The sequence below is a fragment of the Cyprinodon variegatus genome, unplaced genomic scaffold (genome assembly GCF_000732505.1).
Source record: "Cyprinodon variegatus isolate N-32 unplaced genomic scaffold, C_variegatus-1.0 Scaffold276, whole genome shotgun sequence".
NCBI lineage: Eukaryota > Metazoa > Chordata > Actinopteri > Cyprinodontiformes > Cyprinodontidae > Cyprinodon > Cyprinodon variegatus.
Window position 1 is genome coordinate 58,529 of NW_015150729.1, and position 5,645 is coordinate 64,173.

At 35.7% G+C, this 5,645-nt stretch overlaps 1 protein-coding gene across 1 annotated transcript in view; it reads right to left on the reverse strand.

The window, feature by feature from the left end:
- The window catches only part of LOC107089990 (SH3 and cysteine-rich domain-containing protein 2-like), a 45,828-nt gene that overhangs the window by 17,281 nt on the left and 22,902 nt on the right, over window positions 1-5,645 (reverse strand). The gene's annotated exons all lie outside the window — the stretch shown is intronic.

Consider the following 5,645-nt stretch of genomic DNA (forward strand, 5'->3'; position numbering starts at 1 on the left):
CATCCAGGTGGACCCTTAGGCAAGGTCCTTTGTGCTTAGTGGCCTACCTCAGGCATGAGTGATACCGCAAATACAAGAGCCATACCGGCTCGGACGTCGCCCGGGTTAACAAGGTCCGCGTCAGTTGCTAGGGAACCAGGGCAACTTGATGACAAATTGGCTACTATATATATATATATAGCAACTAAAGTCTGTTATTTAACAGGATTATTGCACAGGGTAATAAATGGGTATTTATATAAATAGGTATTTTTATATATATTGTTATTGCACTGAAAAAGGTGAAAAAGGTCATTGCACAGGGTATTAAATGGGTATTTATATAAATAGGTATTTATATGTATTGTTATTGCACTGAGTATTATATATGAAAAAGGTTATTGCACAAGGTATTAAATAGTGATTGCACATTAGTTATTGCAGTTATAGTGTCGCATTGTAAAGTTTGATAGCAGCAGGGATAAATGCGCTAGTTTACCATTACCTTTTCTTTTTAAAATTTTCTATAGATCAGCGCTTCTATGTTTGGTTTGTATGTCTGCTAATGTCTCCTTGAATCCCTGCTGGCCTCAGCAGATGGACACTAATACCGAGTCTGGTTCTGCTGGAGGTTTCTTCCTGTTAAAAGGGAGTTTTTCCTCTCCACTGTCTTTGCATGCATGCTCAGGGTCCTGGATTGTTTAGAATCAATGAGTTGATGCAATCAGCTGTTTTTCCTTAGATAGAAAACTTTGAACCAATCTGACTGTGTCATATGGTTGAATTGTCTCTGTAAAAGGAATGAAATGACATGTCTAATAAAAAATAAAGTAAATTGAATTTAATCTAAATTATGGGAGTTCTGAATTTTCATTGACAAAAAGACTTTAAACCTAGCCATCCATGCTGAATAATAGATGATTTAAAGTTTGGATGCAATTCCCATACACAGAGAAATACCAAACCTGACAAAACAAAGCTTAGTAAAGTGTTTGTATTAATATTAAACAGAACTTTTTTTTTTTTTTAGAATAATTACATTTGCATTTGGACATGGGTAAAAGTTTACAGCACTAACACTAAAAATGGTGTGTAACATGTCATGTTGGTGCCGGTTGAGGGGGCATGTGGGGTTTAAAAATCTCTGGAAGCGAAACCCTTCGACTGTCCCTGAAATGTCAAACTAACTTCTCAACCCTTCTCTTGAGCTTTCTCCACTTTTCCTTAGTCTGCAAATTTACAGCCTCTTAATGTCAATACCTCTTAAAATTCATGTTGAATTAATGCTATTGAGTGCCCTACACCTTTATTGTATGCAGTCAGTGATGCACAGCAAAAGCTTCTTTGCTGCTTTTTGCAAACATTTATCACATGCTTACCACTCAACTGCTTTTGGTCTCAATAAGGGGAGCCTATAACTCGAAACAACTATAGAGTCATAGAAATTATGTGAGATCAGTATATGAAAATGGAACTGGAATTATTCAACAGGGGAGGGCTGATGGATAAAGAGGAAGACAAAATAGGCTTCTGATCATATAGAGCAGCTTTTCAGTAGCATTCAACTCATTAGCTGGCTGTAGACAGAGAGATTTCCCATTTTAATGATTTTTAGGATCCTAGTGTGCCTGCGTTTTAGTCACCTTTAATTGAAGAGATTTAGAAAATGTATTTAATCATATTAGTACACTCTCCTTTTAATTGTATTTTCTAGCTTTTATATCCATTGTATTATTGGTCTGTACTCCCTTTTACAAAGAATAATCAATAGAATGATGCAGGTTCTTACTCTATAAGCTACAGATTTAAAGGATCCAATTAGATTGAGTGATGAAAACAACCACTCCTCGCGTTAATGTTTTCAGGGAAAAAGCTGAGTTTATCCTTTCTTTAATGGTCTTTTCTTGGCTCAACTGAAGGCCCATTCAGTAATGGGTGCATCTTTATATTAGATCTTAAAACTGTTTGGCCATGTTATCTTCTCATAAGTGACTGGTTTGGAGGCAGTTCAAGGAGAAAATATATATTTTTCATGTCAAGTTAATTTTCTAATGTTATAATAAATGCAATTTATTTTATTTTTTGTACATTTCCTTACACATTTACATATTATAACCAAATACTGTAGGTCCAAAGCTTCTTCAATGCGTTATCAGCCTCCAAAAGAAGCTTGCCTCCCTTCTACCAGCATTTAAATGCAGGCACATATAATAATAATAATACTTAATTGTTATGCTTATTGATCTATTTGGTTTCTAGAGACAGATTTAAAAAAACTGTCACTTAAAAGGAAACACTTTTCTATCCCTTTTTGCTTGTCTTCTGTGTAAGAAGAGATGACGCATATGACAATAACAGCTGTCTGAGCTGTAGGGCATCACACTGCAGAATATCTTCAACCTTTGCCATCTCCAAAGCTTCATAGTTGCAGTTATAAAACATTTGCAGTGCTATACTGTTAACTGGTCAAAATATTTTAGTTGATAACTCTCTCTAAAATAACACAGTTGAAATCAAAAGCTAAATTCCATTGAATTAAAATTTTTTGATGGTCCAATTAACTTAAATTTTAAAATCCATTTATGGATTCTAGAACCCTGTATAATGATTTAATGACAGCAGAAAAAAAAAAAAAACTCAACACAGTGCTGGTAGTTTTGTATACCTAGACTCTGGCTAGAAGGTGACAGTAAAATAGCAAAGAAATAATAGAAAGACCTTTAACGTCCCACTGTGGGGAAATTCAAAAATCCAGAACGTGGGGGTAAAAATATGTGAAGCAAAGGCAGAAGGCAGGATACACAGGCATAAAAGAGCCACTAAAATAAGCTCACCCTGTCAGCTTTGTTTGGAGATGTGGTGAAGGCTTCTAAAAATAGGAGGTTGTGAGAGACACTTGGATGAATTAATAATTAAGGGAAGCTTTTTGAATGCTCCAATATAGCTCCTCAATAAATCTTTCTGTAGATTTGTATCAACTGCAGGCAATTCTTAGCTGATAGTTGAGAGAAAAAGGCTATTTTTCACTAAATATTTCAAGTCAGTAATTTCAAACCCCTGCCATGTCTATCTTCACTCACTGAGAACATTTCTTTGGTTTTACATTGGCTGCATAATAAAGCTTTAAGCTGTTTAAAACAATAAGAGTTAAAAAGCCATCTGGTTACAGATATGACTGCTTTTTGGAATGAAAGCAGGGTTGGGACTGATTGTACACAATCATTAAGTCAATGCATGTAACACACCTGGGTAGTAAACACCGAGGTAGTAAATAGAAGTTTTCATTATCTTTCAAGGATACCGAATCCAGAGCATTTTCTGCCCTCTTAATACCAAACAGACAACATAGCGCTACCTCGGCTGAATAAAAGTTCACCATTTATATGGTACCTTGTATGACATGACTTTTGTTGCCTATACTACAGATATTTGGAGATCAGGGGTTTGCCCGGTGTTGCTGCTTAGTCTCACTGGATTGACTCCTTGTTAATGATTTTGCAACATAATGTAAAAAAGATATGTTTTAGGCACTCTCTGCTGAGTTACTACGGGGTGATTGATATTTGTTTGGATTACTTTTACCTACAACTGGTATGTAGTTTGCAAATGATTTACATCTGCAGGCATCAGATTTGTTTTTTGTATCCGTTATTATTCAATCTGAAATTATCTAAATCAGTATTTGGGACAAAATCAAAATCTTGATCAAGTGATCAATACAATTTATGTTTAAAAACAGTGGTGAAAATAACTCGAAACCTAAAAAGAATTCTGTTAGAAGCAGGTGATGACTCCCACTGAATAGTAAATATTTAGCTTTTTAAGTACTTTTAACATATAGACATCAACTGGCTATCTTACACATGGGGTTTGATCAGTACCAGCTAGAGTAGGTTGACATGGAAAAAACTCTACCTAAAATGTACATTAAGACAGTCACAATGTCTCTAAACCAACACAAGAAAAAAAAAAAACATAAATTGTGATACCGACAAATACTGAATCCAAAGTAAATCTATTGATCATCTTATAATGACCTAAGCTTTAAATCAAAGATGGCGCTCCGTCCAGCTGCAGCATTTAGAAAGAGTGATATAAACATTTATTGGAGGGAGTCTTTCTACTAGTGGCCAGGTAATGTCAGGGTGAGAGGAGGTTGGTTGGGGGCCCAAATGCAGAGCTGAAGAGGCAAGGATGAGTTTTTGCTGATTTAATGGCAAACAGAAACTAAATCCAAGACCAGAATGCAGAAGACAAAACAACCACGAGACATCAGGGGAAAACATACATGAGGAGCCTAGAAACCAGCAAACAGTAACTGAAGACAAGGAGGAGCATATATGGGGGATAGAACAAAGAATGGACTAATCAGCTGATATGGAGCAGGTGTGGATAGAAGTAACTAGGAGGGAGCTAAGGGAAAGGAGACTGGCACAAGGGGGCAACAGAGAGTAACTCAAAACGGAAAAGAAACCAATGACCAACAAAACAGAATGACATAAATAACTGAAAACTAAAAAAGAAACCCAAAAGAAGTCCAAAAGGGGAGAACCAAAACAGGTAACAGGTAATATTAGACTAAAAACATTGTGCATAAATGCAAACCTATATTTTTCCTTAATGCTATTTTTCAGATCACTATGTATTAAGTAAAGCCCAAGAGATTTAAAAGGAAACAAATGTATAACATCACAACAGAAAATGACTATTTTATTTTTTTTATTTACTCTAGAAATCCTAACCTAAGTTCAAAATACTGACAAGGAATTTGTTAGAGAACCATTTCACAGCAAAAAACATATATGGATCTACTAATGGGTGATTTAACTATGTTTAAGATTAGGGGACTGGTTTTCCAGAGTAAAGATGAAAGCATTCAATATCTTGGAATGTGACCTTGAAAAGGTAAAAAGATGAAGCGATCTTTTGTCAGGTAAAAAACAGGAAAAATCACATAGGATATATTTACAGAGTAACTGGAATGAAAAGGGAATGAGGAATATTATACAAACCTGACTTGCACCAAAGGGCAAATTTTTAAAGTTGTTGAACAAAGTAAATGGTTGATATTTTATATAACATATAACTGCAGGCTTGATCTTTTGCCTCTCTTGTTTTTTTTTTTTTTTCTGATTTGTTTTGTTAATTTCCAGGGAAGGTGAATCAGCTTTACTATTTTACTAAAATGGCAGGTGCTGTATGAGCCACGGGAAATTCTTTCATCCCCCTCTTCTTGATACATCTACACCTCTGTGTGTAGCTCTGAAAGGCCTGCCTGTTGTTTCCAGGGCTGTTTTGGGTGATTTGCATTTTTAGCAGACTCCAGCAGCTCACAAGCAGCCCGCTAAGGATGCAGCAAAAGAGGCTTTCATTTCTAAATCCAACAGTTAAAGGGGCTTAACTGCATAAGGAGCTGACATTCACAATAGCTCACTGATTTGCATATAATGGTCAAATAACCATGCATGCAGCAAACCGGTTACCTTTGATCACATTTATAGGCTGTTGTATTTTCTTATTTTCCTCAAAGATCAACTGACTCTTCAAAACTCCTAACACAGGCTTGAACAAAAGCCTGGTAATTTCAGGTATTTTGACTTTAACTGCAGTCCCTACCAGAGGTATTCATATTTTTTGTTTTTTCCCCCCCATTATTAGCCTGGGTG